At 34.7% G+C, this 17,815-nt stretch overlaps 1 protein-coding gene across 1 annotated transcript in view; it reads right to left on the bottom strand.

Moving 5' to 3' along the window:
- LOC137402224 (conserved oligomeric Golgi complex subunit 6-like) overlaps positions 1-17,815 on the bottom strand; it is a 52,131-nt gene that overhangs the window by 17,573 nt on the left and 16,743 nt on the right. The gene's annotated exons all lie outside the window — the stretch shown is intronic.

Here is a 17,815-nt window from a genome sequence, read left to right on the forward strand (position 1 = left end):
TTCTACCCTTTGTGTAGCAATGATTCACAGTGAAGGCAGAACATGGAAGCATTTTATGTAGCTGGAAATCTTATGTAGCTTGAGGTCTTGAACCGTAACTGCCACGAACAGCTTTCATCGTTTTTTCTACTCCTGGTCCACTCCATTTTTGTTTTTAAAGGCTTTTTTACAGCGATTCAATATCGGTTTAGCAAACGACACAATCGACACAACAAGCCCCGCCCATAAATATGTGACGTAGCATAGCTTTTTAGGGACAGAAGTTAGGGATGTTTAGTCCGATCTAGAATGATAGAGATGTGTGTCTTAAAACCATTATTATCTAAATTCAGCCTTCAAAATAATCTCTGTTTTTTTCTGAAAGGTAAATAAGCTATTTAACATTGCTTGTAGTTTGTTACATGATGTTTAATAGGCTGAATGCCGAGAAAAATGAGCTCAAAAAAGCGTGATTGTATCACAAGTTTGCGTTGTTATCACGCTTTTCGAGCTCATTTTTCTCAGCGTTCAGCCTATTAAACATCCTGTAACAAACTACAAGCAATGTTAAGTAGCTTATCTATCATTCATAAAAGACAGAGATTATTTTGAAGGCTGAATTTAGATAATAATGGTTTTAAGACACACATCTCTATCATTCTAGATCGGACTAAACATCTTCAACTTCCGTTCCTAAAAAGCTAGTATACGTCACATATTTATGGGAGGAGCTTGTTGTGTCGTTTGTGAGACCGATATTGAAACGCTGTAAGAAAGCCTTCTTGACTATGAAGGTTAGTGGACCAATCTTTATTTTGAGTACAAAATCGGAATCAGCGTGTTTGATTTACCTATTTTAAACAAAGAACGCTGTCCAGTGTCAGTTATGCCTTAATTGTAAAGCATAGAACTTGTCTCTTGTACGCTCAATTTTCAATAGGCCATATACATCAATACATCAGAAAATATGTTATGTAATAGTGCGGAGACTAACGATACTTTAATTTTTATATATTCTGCAATCAAATCATAACTGACAATCGATGGCATACCAATCTTCGTGTCTGAGAAGGCTATGGAGTCTGATCTATTCCGCAATAAAATGCTTATATTAATAGTTTAAACTGATTAATTATTTGTACTCGCTGTTTTAGTTCCCACTTACGGACATTTTAGGATTAGGAAATCATTGGCAATATGTAATTTAGGGTAAACAAAGTGTACAATTTGACCTTTTTCTGCCTATTCTATTTTGACTGACATTAGCAAGCAGGAAACTAGGGACTGTCATGTGACAAGCATTTGTCACGCTGCAATTAGTACTCCTAATCACAAATTCTAATTTAAGTTGCTGCGCAGCAAAGAAACAGAAACATGTGATGGATCGATAAAATCAAGTCATGGGATTCGACACTAGGACTTATGTGGATATTTCTGTTTATTTTCCATATCTGTTTTGGTCTATCACTGATTATGGGCAGAGAAAGCTGCCTTTAAATAGGATGTGACTTCAGCATTTTGAAAGGGATCGTCAAGTAAGTAATGAAAGCCTTTTGAGATAGATAATCTGCTCATTAAACTCATCCTTCTACAGTATAATTACAAAAACTGGGATGCAACATTTACAAAGAATAGCAGATATTAACGCTTTTCACTTCCATCTATGTACAAATTTAGCTTTCGGCCTATTGCCAGCCAGTGGACTGAAAATTGCCGTTCTGGCTGCATGATATGTATACAATTGTTTTCAATTTCAAACCCTATCTAAAACATTTTTGTTATATATTTTATGTTGCCAACATGTTAACAGACTGAGCTATGCTAAAAATTCAATGAACCTATACTATGAGCATTGCTAAAGCTACGTGAAACTACGAAGATATAACGATCCTCTACAATATTCCTTACTCTTACAAAACTATTACTCTCACCACCATCAGAGTCAGTGCTGTAACTTTCTTGTCTGAGTATTTAATTAATTCTAAATCGGCTATAATGTCATCAACAAAAACTATTCTGTTTCCAACAACGGGAGTTGCTGGTGGAAGTCATAAAAAGTTCGAACGTCAAAAAAAAAAGTTTGTTTCAGTAGGAATTTCCTGATCACAGATTGTGGATTTGCTTCGTGAATAAAGGTAGGTCAATTTTTAGAAAGTTGTTTGGACAACCCTTCTAATGCCTTAGAAACACCAGTGATCGGTGATTAAGTCATCACAAACCATTAATATTTAATTACTGCGAAACCACAGTAAATTTTACAAAAATGCATCTACGGCAGCCAATCCTAGATTTCGCATAAACTCGCGTATTGCAGCGAAAGGGTTAAACTGCGTAACAATTACTAATTGCGATTAAAATATTGCAACAGAGATACAGCTAATACTTCCAAAGTTATTATTTACTAATATACGCTTGCCAGCCAGTGCAATGTGAAAAACGGAAAGAGAATGGGGAAGTATTCAGTAAATTTTTAGGGCTCCGTTTCGAGGAATAATTCTCAATATACTGATTACTCATGATGATCTTACATTGCAGGACTGGCAAGATGATTAGTATATATAATTTCAGAAATAACAGTTGTATCTCTGTTGCAATATTTTAAAATGTACGCAGTAATTGTTGTGCAGTTTAATATTTGTTATTATTTGTAAACAAGACATCCCAGTTCCTGTAGATATATTATAGAACGATGAGTTTTCAGGAAAAGCTAATCCATCTGGACAGACTAGCATTACTTACGTGATGATTTGCAATTAGAACATTCAAGTTACATCCTGATCGCAGACTACTTTCTATACACATAATCAGTGAAAGTTCAAAAATAGATACAGAGAACAAACAGAAACATCCATAGAAGTGCTAGTGTGTGATCCCATGTCTTTCTTCACTAAGTCATTACATGTTTCTGTTTCTTTGCTGCACCGCAGCTACTGTAAAACCTCTATTTCAATGCCATGGCGCTCCATTTTTCAACCTTTGTCCTATAGTGGCGCTTAACTAGAGGTGGCCTTCAAATAAAGGGTGGTGCTGGATTGTTCGACTAGCGCATCAGATGTTTAAGAAGATAAATTTAACTCCGTTACGGGCGAAGCGATGCTAATGTCACTTATATATTACACTCTCGTTTGAGCGAATCGACATGAATGCCGTCGACCTCAGCATTTAAAAAAAACTGTATTTCAGAATTTCGAAGTATCAGACCGAGTTAAACAAGGAACTACTTTGATTATAAAATATTAGCAAGATGCTGTTGAGTATCTCGATAGTGTTGTTTTTAAAGTTTTATTTTTTAAAAATGATTTTAACATTTCAAACATAGAATATATCATAATAATGGTGCTACTGCGTCGAAATATAAACTATTTTCTTAATCTAAACAAATGATGCTTTGAATGTCCTAGTGTAATATCGCTGCTATATGCAAGACTATTACTGATACATGACAATGAGTATGATGATACTGGTGGTAAACCATAATAAAAAACTAACTTTGTTGTCAGCAATAACAACAAAACAGTTTTGGCAGCAAGAGAGCAAGAAGACGTCTGCTGGATAGACCGAGTGGAACATTTTCGCTACCTAATCACTATGTTTCCATGATGCGCAGTACTGCGATGCAGCCCCCTCCGAAGTCGAGGGGATGGTACGTTTACATGCTGTGCAGTGGTTTTCAGCAAATTAGCCAGAAAAGAGAAATTGTATAAATCGAATCGCCTGATAGAGAAATAGAATCGATCATGGATACCGAACATCAGAAACAGTCTTTTTATGCTTCTGTCGTCATTATAGTTTTATTTACAATACACATTCACAAGGTTTTACAAACCTTAACACAATTTTTATAAAGTAATATACTTTTAATAAGTATTTTCAAGTAATATATTATTTAAACGTTACTTTAGGATTTTCCACTATTTTTCAAAAAGTGTTGGCATCAATAACAAAGTCTAGGAAAGTAATCACCTCATCATTTTCGTGAATGCAGACCATAATTAAATTTAAGTGAAAGATCGGAAGAATAGAAAAAAACAAGATTAGCGGGATAACTATTGTACTAGTTCATGGTCCTCGATGAAACGGCCTCGACAGCAAGAGAGCTATGCGCAGCCACTGCGCAATGCTGTTTCCTTGCTGCGAATTTGCACTGGCTTCGCACTGATCAGTGCGCAGTGATTTCAGTGCGAAGACGCCGTTTCCATGATTCGGAGAGGACGCAACTCCGAAGTACTGCGCATCATGGAAACAGTGAATCATTATCATTTACATGACTCGTGGACCATGGAGATAAAATACGTCATTACTGGCTTACAGGCATATGTACTTTTGCTTAAAGATAAACTTACACAAAATAGTTGCAAATTACATCAGAAAGCATCGGTACTTTTATATCATTTGTGATTGTTTTTGATGCTGGAGGGGCTCGTTAATGATCTGACTGCCAAGATGTTTCAAGATTAAAATTGTTAAAACTTGATCGTGATTAAAACATCCTTCAAATAAACCACCCTTACTGAATGAAACATATTCAGAATAATCTTCGAATGAAATCTTTAAATAACAAACTTACTTTTGAACAAAGCTACACCTCTACATTCGAGTGCTCCAACATACGATAAACTCGAGATGCGAATTGACTTTCTAGCAAGTTTCTTCCTTGCGATACGCGTCATATTTGAGATACGAGCGGACGAGGCGGTTTTCTATAGACACTACACTATATGGCCAAGCATGTGAGAGGCCGCCTTGGAGAACATCCGTCGTTTGACTTTTTCCTCTAATCAATTTGAAAACTTTTTTTTAACAGGTTGACTAGAAGTTATACTGAACACGAGGCAAAAGCACATAACCGGAAACAGATACTAAAAAATATGACGACAAAATTAAAGTAAGTTTTGTAAAATATTGAAACTTAACTTTGAGTGTGTATTTAGTAAGCTAAATTCATTTAAGTTAAATTCAAAGTTTCTATTACGTACGGTCACAAATGTTTGGTGTACCGAACAAGTTGCTCTCAAGTCTCTCTCAGACCGACGTTAAAACAGACCAGAATAACGTCTGTCGCGAAGGTGAAAACTGCATTCAATAATATATATAGTGATGTTATATTTTTTATTGTAAATCATAACAACTAATTAAGTATTTGTTACTTTGTTAGTGTAGGTACTGAATAATAACAATTAAAAACACTTTTTCTACCGTAATATCCTCTTTAGATGGTTTTCCATAATAATGGTATAATGGATTAATCTTTACTTAGTTGTTTTATAAAGAGAAGAGTGTTTTGAGACGTGAGTAAATTGACATACGAGCTCAGTTTCAGAACGCATTAAACTCGTGTGTTGAGGTATGACTGTAGAATGTTAAACAAGAAGCTTATAAGCTATGTTACAAGAAGTACAGTCAAACCTCGACACGCAAAGTAAATACATGCTGATATTTGCTTTGTACGACGAAATCATTGATAGAAAAAATATTCTCATAGGAATAAATTGAACTTTTAATTCTTTCTTGAGCCCATAAAGCATTGATAAACAGCCCAAGTAATTATGTATTTTTTAAAATGTGTTATATAGTTAATCTAAGACAAACACTAAATGTAACAACATAAATTATTTGTAAAAGTTAAACTAACAACACAATAATCCATAAATTGAGGTTATTATTCATGTGTTGTTTCTACGAGTGAACTATATGTTGGTTCAATGGTAGAACACGGGATAAAAATTTGGAGCATAAACTACTCTAATGGTTTAACTGAATTTAAATTTTTTTAATATTTATGCGTTTTATTATACAAAAATGTAGCAAAAAACTTAAGAGGTCATATGTTGGAAATTACACCAAATATCGAGCCAACTATTTCTCTAATTTACTGCCTTGTGCCAAAAAGTTTGTATATAGAGGTGACTGTAAGTCGTAGATTGAGTGTACTTGATGGAAACCCTATAATTCTGTGGCATATTGTATTTAGAAATGAAAGATGTTTGAATAATCAAGAGCCTCGCCCAACCAAAGCTAAGTTTAATATACCAGCTCAACAAGCTAGTATACCCAATGTAGTATCCGTAATACCTCAATTTTAGGATTGCACATGTTTTTTCAATTCACTTTAGCAAAATATTACTCATCGCCTCACTCAAAACAACTTCCTCATATCTGTCAGCCCACTTGCACATATGAGTCTCTGGTAATGTACACATACGTGAATCGAGAAAAATTGTACAAGAATAAACATTGAAAATATATCTATTGCAACTTACTTAAGTTTGAGTATTATGACATGCTGAAGCAGGTGATAAAAAAACTAGAAAACTTGACTTTGCTTGATAAGTTCTAACACAATTCTGTACACATTGGACTGCCATTGAACGAGTGAAAGAGGGCAACTCTAAAAAAATAACAATAATGATACTCGAGAAGAAATCGCACAAATTGTGTTGACAGCTCTCAATTCGACATAAACCACCTCCTAGAGAATGTGAAACTCACAGGATATTGGTGTTCTTAAAACTAAAACTTTTAAATTAAATAAAACTTGCTTGGAAATTGAAAGCAAAGCTGCCTTTGACAATAAACAGAATTTCGGATTATTTCGCAGTAAACCTTTTGCCTGGATCATTATAAATGTCACTGTAAACGTGTTATGCTTCTATGTGTGACCGTTTATCTATTGGCTACAAATACTCGGGTGCTTCAGCGCTTATAATAGTATTAATCGCTTTCACCAAGCCTCACCACTCATCTCCTTTGTCCTTAATCTTTGCCCGCTAAAGTCCTGCTCACAATAAACATGCGCGGTTCTAATCGCTTATCTACAGATAATGAGGTTGATTTTGTTGGTTTACAAGGCCTCGACTGAAATGATGCGTTATTTCACATTTTTGTCCCTTTTAGCAGTTCTGCTACCAAATGAACTAGTACCAATAGGCCTGGTACTACCTTGAGACATGATTACATTCTACTTTAAGATGAACCTAAACAAAATTTTAGTAGATTTTTTCAAGAAGTATCAGTATTTTTTTATCATTTGTGATTTTTTTTAATGTTTGAGGTGATCTGACGGCCAGGATGTTTTAAAATTAAAATAGACAAAAATTGATCGCAGTTGAAACGCTCAAAAGAAAAATACGTGCCAAAATGACATCACTAGTTGGTATCGTTGCAATAGTTGATATCAGCTATCGTGTTCGAGTTACAGCATTATGTGTATTCATTTTGCCGATTTTAATCTTGAAACATCTTGGCAGCCAGACTACCTCAAACATAAAAAACAATCTCAAACGATGGAAAAATACTGATACTGCTTGAAAAAATCTACAAAAATGTTGTGTAAATTCATCTTTGATATATTTTGATGCAAGAGATATAGTATTGCTGTAGTTCCAACTACTGCATCTATTTTCAAATACAACATTTTGTTAAATAATAAGCACTGCAAATTTATCCTCTGAGGATATCATATTTCCTTCCAAAAATATTGGAAAACGGGTTTCCACATCATCGCAGAGGATAATAGTAAGTCAAATATTATAAGTTGAAGTCGACCTCGTTAATGACCTAATGACTATTTGAAACGGTTGTCAATTTTTAATGTGACACTTTCTATGTGATATACATTTAAACGTCCTTTGTTATAGCATCTTGATATAAATGCCCAACATCAAAACTACAACACACGATTTTTAATTCAATAGGACCTATAGCAAATTACGGTTGAAATCTTCACAGAAAACAAATTCGAATTGTCGGAAAGTTTTTCTTGGAGCCTATTTTTCATAGAATTGACAATCAGATGAAAAGGAAGATCAAACTACAATAGCTTGTGTGTTTCTATCCGTTAAGCAGTAACATATTTGCTTTAATTGTGGAAACGCAGCTATTCACAGACAGTTATTTGGAACAGTGCAGAGTTACTGACGAACTGGACATGAGAACAGCGAGTGTAAAATTTGTAATAGTTCTAGGAATTTCTATCTCCCTGCAACTTATACCTATTTAGCAGTCATGAGGACATTTAAATGATGTTTCCAGAAAAATCAGTATTATAACAGGTTTAGTCTTTGTAAAGAGCGCCAGACAAATTCTGCTTCCCAAAACACGACCAGAGTCTACATGACGTGTAATTGCATTAAAATCATCAGCTAAGTCACTCTCTGTCTATTGCCCAACGCTGATGAAAAGGAATATTCATGTTTTCTAAATCATTGCATTAAATTTTAAAGAGTCATACATGTAACTGATGGTTTTCGCTGACGTAGTGTTAGGTGTCCTTTTATAGAGCAGCGTGTCATCTATTTAGTCGCTGCCGACAAATTCGCACTCTACTATTTCAATGATTTGGGGTTGCGCTGTAGATCTTTCCAAGATTCACGATGTATCCCTCAAAAAGAACTTGTTAAAGCAGTCTCTCTCTCTCTCTCCCTCTCTCTCTCTCTCTCTCTCTCTCTCTCTCTCTCTCTCTCTCCCTCTCTCTCTCTCTCTCTCAAAAAGTCAAGTAAATAGAGTAGTGAGTAGCAGTAGAACATTTTCGCAGCGGAGACCCGCGTGGTTGTGGGCTGAAACTTTTTTTATTTCCACCGGAGAAAGCTTAACCAAGTATTACCGGGTCCATCAGCAATGACCGTTTCTATGATGTCAACATACTCTCAGTGTGAATGCTTTCACACAAATTTAGCGAAGCAAAATGGCATTGAATGTGTTAGAATTTTACTGGTTCTATGATTCGGTGTGGAAGCAACTCCAAACCCATTCGCAGCGTGTAAGCATAATGATTGTGATGAAAATATAACTTCAATATTCATCTGAATAGGCTTCGTGGAGCGATCAATACATCAGATTAGGCATGCTTCGAGCCACATGACAGATGGTAGCAAGTAATCATGGGTACTCGACGGGGGTGGATCCAATGAACTAACTAGTGTTTTATTACTAAGAACAATACAAAACAGTACATGGTAAATTGGCGCCATGGAAACAACCGCTTGCTACATTTATGATTGGCAGACAAACATACAGTACAATATATTTTTTGCCAGCACCCTACAAATATATGCTAATGACCACTGTAGCAACAGCAAAGGAAACCTATTTCCTGCTGATACCCATCTGGTATCATCTTCATTTGCTCCAATGCCGATTTCTTCATTCCTCATGAGTAATACCACATGACCAGTTGACAGCAGTAACTAGTGCTTTGTCTATAAGGATGTTTACGCCACTTGCGTAAATCGGTGCTATTATACCACTGCTGTCATTTGATTGGACAATTAAGCCTTACAACAGAGTATATAGGAGGTTGTTAACTTGGAATTATCAATCTTGCTATAACTTAGTGCATAAAGCGGTAATTTAAAGAGTGGAATTGATCTTCCCATACGTACACTGCCATTTCAGAAGTTCTCGGTGAGTTTAACTAACACACAGCTAATTCATATTTTTCAAACAATATAAACAATAAATAATAAACAATATAAATATATTTCCACATAACATAACATACACACACGTTACTAATACCTTGCCAATTTACATTATAGAACAGCGTTATGCAAAAATAGCTATTCCTTTTAATACACATACTTATTTACTTTACTGCAGTATTTTTTTTCCTGTTTCTCTCGGCTCGTGGTCTCATTTGTAAAAGCATTGATCAGTGTAAATAAAGTTAATATGAATTATTACAGATATATTTAAAACAGGCTCTCGCAGCCTGTATATTTACATGTTGTAGTGTTATCGTCTTTTTAAACGCTGGAGCGTTCTGCAAACCGCCTATTTTTGAAGAAATTTTCTATTATGAAGAAATGATCAACGTCAACACAAAATAATAAAGATGTTGCCATATACTAAATATCAAATACGGTTTCAAACCAAATAACTCACCGTACCTCTGTAATCAAGCGATCACATGACAGCAGCTTAATAATGAAAACTACCATTGTCGTAGTGAATGAATCAATGTGTTAAAAATGGAACATTGTCTATCTTGCTCTCAATTGTCAGATGGTTACATATATAACATCTTCTGGACCGAGTTTGGGTGTTTGGAATGTTTACCAACAAACAAGGGGTACCCAGTTAAACTGATGTTGGCTCTAAAACTAAAAGCACCGATCAAGGCTGAAATTCAAAAAAAATATTTTTGTTCAAGACATCAGTAAAGTCAGAAATAAATTTTCAGATTTTTCAAAAGAAGCTTGCCGGGAATGTGACATTATATTTGAGATGAGAGCTGACAACTCTCAGAAAATTTGAGAAATGGTCATTCCATGATGACGCTTAACACACTCTTTCACCATCTATTCCTTGAATGATGCTACAATCCAGCTGGTCGACACCAGAGCTTCTATTCAGAATATACGATATTTAGAACATACAATATAGAATGACGAGTTTTCGTCTTTGGCCTTACTAGTTGATTTTTTACAATTTTTTTTTATTTGACAAAAAAGTGCATCGTTTTTACTTCTTTTTTTTTTAAATAGTTCGTTTAGTATAAAATAAGCCCTCAAGATAGAAATTTTCTAATTGTTTAAGTTTATTTTAACTTTTCAATTACACCTTTTTACCAATCTTTCAAAAATTGTATCTAATAATAATTACTTTAATATTCCTAAACACTTGAACAATTTGATCACTGAGTGTTGACACGCTATCAATTCTAATCCCGTGGTACAGGGTTTTCATTTGATAACTATTCAAGATTGTAACAAATCAACTGTTTATAGCGGAGACAACTTCATTCATTTTTAAGACATGTGTCTACCAGCGAGCTGAGTTTCACCTGGAAGTTCTTATAATAACATGATGGGAAGAAACCAGGGAGCCACATGAATGCTCAACCATTAAAAACACAATGTGCAGATACATGTATTTTAAAAACATTCAAAAACTAAAATATTTCAGAGTCTATTTGTAAAAGATATACCATAGCGCGAATACCAAACAAAAAATCACTTCATGTAACGCTATACTATCTAATGCTGTCGCACTTTTTATTTGAATTTATTGGCTAACTGTTGTTCTTTGTTGTTTTGTGATTCCTGCATGGCATAATTTAGAAAACATTTGTGTTTGAAAAACTGTTGTTACAAAAAAAACTGTTGTTACATATATTTTATATAATATACATATGTTATAGATGTTATATAATATATAAATGTTATATATATGTTATAGATGTTATATAATATATGTATTCTATATGTAATATATATACAACATATATAAAACAAAATTTTTATAACAATTTATATAACAACAACTTGAAGTTGGCACCTGCAGAACTGGATGTGCTAAGTTCAAATTTAAATGTTCTAGTTTAAATCTTCAAATTTAAGTTCAAATACGCATTTTTCATTGCTAACACTTTATCGCTATAACTGGTCACACAACAGACAGGCAAACACTGGGATTCTTATATATAGATTAGGTTTTAGTACATTATGTATTTTACTAAACTTCAACTTTGCTAAAATTTTATTACCGATTTTGTTTTCACTTTAACTCTATCAAACGGGTTTAGGCGAATAGCATATCAGCATCTTCGTTATTTTGACTCACCATGCCTTCTGCCAAATTTTAATTTTGAAAATTTATTTTGTTGATATCGTATGGCAAAAAAAATGTCGTAAGGTGAGGACGGAAAAACATCGAGTTCCACATTGTAAGGGAAAAATTGCATAACAGAGACATCGTAACCCGAGGGCGCATTGTACTGTTTTATATTTCCAAATAGCAGACGGTTTCAAGAGATAATCTCGAGACTGCTGTACCATTGAAATTCCGCATCAGATGGTGATCGCATCAACTTTTCCTTTTTGTAAACAGATTTTGTCAGGAGCATCAGTCACTGATTTCTGGTTTACCCTGTTGTCCGAGCTGAATTTTTCGAGTTCCATTATTAAAATATTGCCAAAATACTTATAATCTAATACAGATAATCAATGATTTTTGATCGTAATAACATTTTTGGACTGCTATAAGTTGTTTGGAAAAAATACTTCGTATTAACACGTAAAACAGCCAATTACAAAAATGCCATAAATTAAACTACAAAAAGATTTCAACAGATTTAGTTAACCAAAGAATTATCTGAAATGTTTTATAAACTGTGTAGCCATTGACCTTCCTTCACTAAAAAACATCTAATGACATTATGACGTCATATAAGATGACATAAAAACAGTGTCTCAAAATTAAAATGCAATATGTGAAGACTAGCTAAAACACATTTTGCAAAGATATTATTTAGTTTAGGTAATCATTGAAATGACAGCAAATATCATTAAATACAATTATATTTTTTTAAATATGCATACGAGGAGGATTGATTTTTATGACAAAAATAACTTTAAGTTGCAAGTGAATGTGGAGACCGTACTTTAGCTATACGACAGCACCAAACACTTTTTAGCAGATATTTGTGTGTTGGAGGGGATATAGAGCAGTTATTATTTTGTTTTACTGTCATCTCTTAGATTGTTCATCAAGCAATTGGTTACCTTATGGATAGACTGCAGCCATTTCTCCTGGTAGCCTGACATCACTAACTACCGAAGTGTTTTATGTATCACTAAACAAAAGCAAATTTTCTCTCTACATTGATACTTTTAATAAACGAGAAAAAAATGAGCCTGCATCCAATTACCAATTCCACTTTCCTGACTTTCTTTTGTTTTGGCTTCTTCCTAGTCACGAGTGTCTGCAGTTGATCTTGACATGCATATGATTATCAGGTGACATACGAGGTCATGCCTTTGTTGACATCGGTTATTTTGATCATCGCCTAAGGATGAGTTAAACCAAAAAGTACTTATGTTGTTGCCTGGGACTAAGTCTATTATATTATGCCTTTGAAACCTGTTCGGCTTTCCTTATTCTTAGGCTAGGAATGGTTTACCGTATCCACTTGTTTGCTATATTCACAAGCTGCTTCCAATAACAATGGATGCAGTAGTAGTGATGATAAAGTACTACGCGCCTTCAGGTTACGATGACCGTTATACGATTTATTATACAATGTTTATACATACACGATGATTTTTCGCCTTCTCCATATGCAATATTTTTCACCATGTGAAATCAACAAAAAATTTTCTCGATATTGAAATTCAAAAGTGGCATTCGATGTGCTGATCATGTCGGAATAACAAATATGTCGATATGCTATTCGCCGAAATCTCACTAACAACGAATGGAAAAGATACAATGCTTGATCTAGCTCAGTTCGGCGTTATTCGTTGTTGTGAAAACGAAACTGGAAACAGATAGGTGGTAAAACTTTAGCGATAAAAAATGAAGTTCAGTAAATAATTAAAGATATATATTAAAACTTGGCTTCGAGTATGTGTTTAGTAAGCTAAATTCATCACGTTAAATTCAACGTTTATTTTATACATCTGCATAGAAAGTAAGAACTCCCTACAGTATGTACTGCACATATCACATTGTACCGTTACATTTTATTGCAGATCATAACCACTAAATACACTAAAGTTACTGTACTTAATTATAGTTACTAAGGTTAATATATTATTTTTAATGTTACTCATTTTTAATATGTACAGTACGTATATAAAATTTTGATGATTTTTACTAGTGGGTGTTTGCATTAAATATTTACTATGAGTTTCTATACAACTCAATACAACATTTTCGGCTTACAACGCAGCACCGGAATGAATTAAAACTATATGACGAGGGTCCACTGTATTTCAGAGGGTCTACTGTACATAGAATAGAAGCTGTTGTTCGCTTCTACAAGTAGTTGGCTAACTAAAGCCTGTATTTGAAATGAAATAACAAATAAGCCTGAGAAAGGACCAAGGGAAGGAAGGCTGCTATTAAAGACAAATTTGCGCAAAATTTTAGTAGATTTTATCAGAAAGTATCAGTATTTTTTATAATTTGCGACTGTTTTTGATGTTTGAGGTGATCTGACTGCCAGGATGTTTCAAGATTAAAATCGATAAAACTTGATCGCAGTTAAAACGCGATATGCTGACAACATCTGATAATGATATCTAACGCTGACATTTAACGCTGACATCTAACGCTGACATCTAATGCTGACATCTAATGCTGACATCTCATGCTGACATGTAATGCACAGCATCTGCTAACCACATAACCATTTAGTAAAAGTGAAATACATGAATACTTGAGCGAGATATATGAAGCTCTCTATGCTTTCTTCGTCTATTATTGAGTGTCATTTACCACTAGTGAACTATGACTAGCCGTAATAGACAGTGTGAGTTCAAGGGTGAGAAGTACAAAGACTAACAAACTAATCGATTCAATCAGCTGATTTCAGAATGCTATAGAATCTTAACCCTGCTGGACCGTGGCATCTGACTCCGTAGCACTAGACATTTCCTTTAACTGAACAACAAACAACAAACAAACTGACTAAAGTGTTCAAAGATTCAAAGAACACCCTAAATTCTGATACACTAAAATAAGATGTTTGTCTTAGTCATTGAGAAAAGAATTCAAAGATATATTAAGGTTAGTGCCTGAATTGTCAAACATGTAATCCGTCTATTTCAGACGAAAAATGTCAACCTGTGTGGCAAACCAGTGCTTTGAACTTCGAGGAGACCGAACAGAAGAGGATCTAACGTGCGCCATCTGCCTAGGCCTGTTCACTGAACCCAAGACCTTACCCTGCGGACACTCCTTCTGCAGTTTGTGCATACAAACAGTTATTGAAGTAAGACTAGCCAATAGCTGATAATGAATTAAATTACAAACGAAATATTACTTAGTCATTCTAAATTCCAAGAAATAAAACACAAAATAATGTAGTTGATGCTTTCTGCAAACATTTATGATAATGCCATCATATGTTGAAATTGATAGCACGTGAAAAGAGTTAAAACAATGAGACAAAAAGGTTGGATTGCGCAAAAAATTTTTTCAACTCTTGTTGACCTGCCAGAGGTTAGACCAAGAGGAGAAAAAGATGAGAAAACTCAACTTTTTCTGTTAGGATTAGGATACTATCATCGTGATTAGAAGGAGAAAGGTTGATAACAAATACAACTTGTAATGAAATTTTTCAAAATTTGAAAAACCAACGCATACTTTCAAATTTAAAAATGCTTTTCTGTATGTTCTATGCAAATGAACTTTTTGTAAGTTCGAATGATTGAACCAAGAAAGAATATAATATCCAGCCGCGGCAGCAATGTTCAAGTTACACTAATTTCATCTAAACTTCCAACTGGGATGATTAACTCATTGATAGTATTGTTGGACGTTGTTCTAGGATGACTGCAAAAATCATAAGAACAATTAAAAGACTGTTTTTTGAAGTGTTTTGTGGATGTTTATTCTGCCTGAAACGATATACAGGATCATTTCCTTGGATAACGATTACCAGATGAAATATGAGTACGAGTAAATATTTTTATTCACGAATCGTAACTGTTCTTCATGCTACAAAGTCGCTAAACCCGATTTTTCCAATAAAAATGCTGTCTTAAGGGCCAATCAAATTATGGAATATGAGTAAAAATACTGCAGCAATTTTAGATTCATGAAGCATCTCTTTGTGATAGTAAACCTAAAAATATTGGTAAGCTACTAAAAGTAATATCATGAGCAATCATTCAAGCCTACACGTGTACTCAGCGATTTGAGTCATCCTATACGATATCCTTTAACAATAAATGATCAACATGCGAATTACTGGTTAATTAGATGAGTGCCAGTTAACAAGTCCATTAATAACATTTTCACTGATCACTAAATCCTGGTTTACACTATATCGCTGTAGGTCCGCGTTTTCCTTTCGGCGTTCATCGTCGATTACGTGAACCGTAAACTGATGACATCGACAAAGCAACGCGGATACGTTGGAAAAGTTTGCAGCCGTCAAACTTTCCCGATATTTCGCCGAGTATCGACGACCGCCTTTCAAATGTGAACAATTTCGGCGATGGTATTTTGCGGTTACCGATAGCGTGATTTATTTATTTCCGTTTATGACTGTTGCTGCGGGACTAGCTTTTGATTTAAGTCATGCGAAAACGAAGAGATTTCGTCACAAAAATTTAAAAGAGAAGAGAACACTACATACTGATGCAAACGCTGATGGGTTTGTGATAGTGTGAACATCGTTATCATCGACAATCACCGAAGCATTGGGGGGTCCTACCACACAAAGTTGTTGTCAGAATAGTCACTTTTAAAATCACTGTCGTCACTTTTAAAATCACTGTCGTCACTTTTAAAATCACTGTCACCTTTTTAAGTTGGTAACCAAAACAACCTCTTTCTTCACATTCGTTATTTTAATACAAATATCCATTCTGGTGGCACTGGGTTGCGTTAAAAACCTGAAACTTGCTCAGTTTGAACTTCTGCTAACCAAAAGCATGGCTCAACCAGCGATCTTCACAAACTTATTAGTGATGTTTGGGAGTGTTGCTGATTACTCCGCGAAGAGTGACAGCCGTCTTGGGTTTTTAGGGCTACATTTCTTGTACCGAAAATAGACCGAGATTGTCTTTCATAATCATTGTCAGTCACAGACTTGGAAACGGATTTGCTGTCAATGTCGTGGCATTTCATTGCTGTTTACTTTAATTATATGGCAGTCTATAAATGCTCTGCCAGATGCTTCAAACACAAACTAGTAAAGTTTCGGTTGAACGTGTTGATTTATGGACAAATAATAAGTTAGTAAAGGTACGGCTACACGTAACAAATTTTTCGTCGGTTCTAACAAAAATCCCGAAATGATTGAAACACACAGAATTATTCTGCGCTGCTAGAATCGTGCTAGCGAGCACGATTCCAGCAGCTTTTGCAATTAGTATAGTCCAAGAGACGTATAATGACACACAATAAAAGTATAAGTGCAATTCAACATAGGCCTAGTATGTACACACGATGCAACTGCTTAGATTGCGTTATTGTATGTATTTATTGTTTGGACGCTTAGCTACAAATTGTTTATTTTTTAATTATATTTCCTTTTTAGCAGCAAAAGTTTTGTGGTAGAAAATGTTGCCATCTTTAGCGCAATCAAGTCATGTGCATCGTATTTACTATGGTGAATTTCCGTAATATTTTTCTTGCGTGTGGCATTATGTTCTCGGACTACATATATCTTAAAATTTGCTATAGTCATGCTCGCTAACCAACAATAGCGCAATTTAAACAGTTACATCGTGTGTTCTATGTTGAATTGCTTTCGTACTTTTATTGTGTGTCGCGATACATATCTTGGACTATACTAATTGCTAAAGCTGCTAGAATCGTGCTCGCTAATAATTTGTTTAATCTGTAAAAGCGTTTCGCCGATGAACTCGGTGGGCATGCACAGCTCAAATAATTCTGTGAATTTCGACCAATTAAACCTGCGTTTTTCGTGATTTCGGCCAGAACTCAGAACCAACGAAAAATTTGTTACGTGTAGCCGTACCTTTAGTAATCCTACTTACACAATCATCGCCACCTACATTGATAAATGGTCGTCTCGTCTGTCACTTTTTAAATATCCCTGTCGTCGGGTCATCAGAATCGTCACAAAACATGGGAGGACCCCCAGCATTGTGGCATCAACACAGATACGATATAGTGTGAACCAGCCTTAAACATGGTGGTTATACAGGAGGAGGTCAATTATCATCTACCAACAACATTAAAGATCAATAAAGATCTCAAGCTAATTAATGAGTCATAAAGACATATCAGAACCTACTATTAGAGATAACAAATTCAACAGATAACAGATTAAGCATAACAAATTCTTTTCCAATTGTCAGTGCATACAGTTGGAATTTGAACAGCCATGAGTAGCCAATGTTTATGCTGCTTCCTG

The sequence above is a fragment of the Watersipora subatra genome, chromosome 8 (genome assembly GCF_963576615.1).
Source record: "Watersipora subatra chromosome 8, tzWatSuba1.1, whole genome shotgun sequence".
Taxonomy (NCBI): Eukaryota; Metazoa; Bryozoa; class Gymnolaemata; order Cheilostomatida; family Watersiporidae; genus Watersipora; species Watersipora subatra.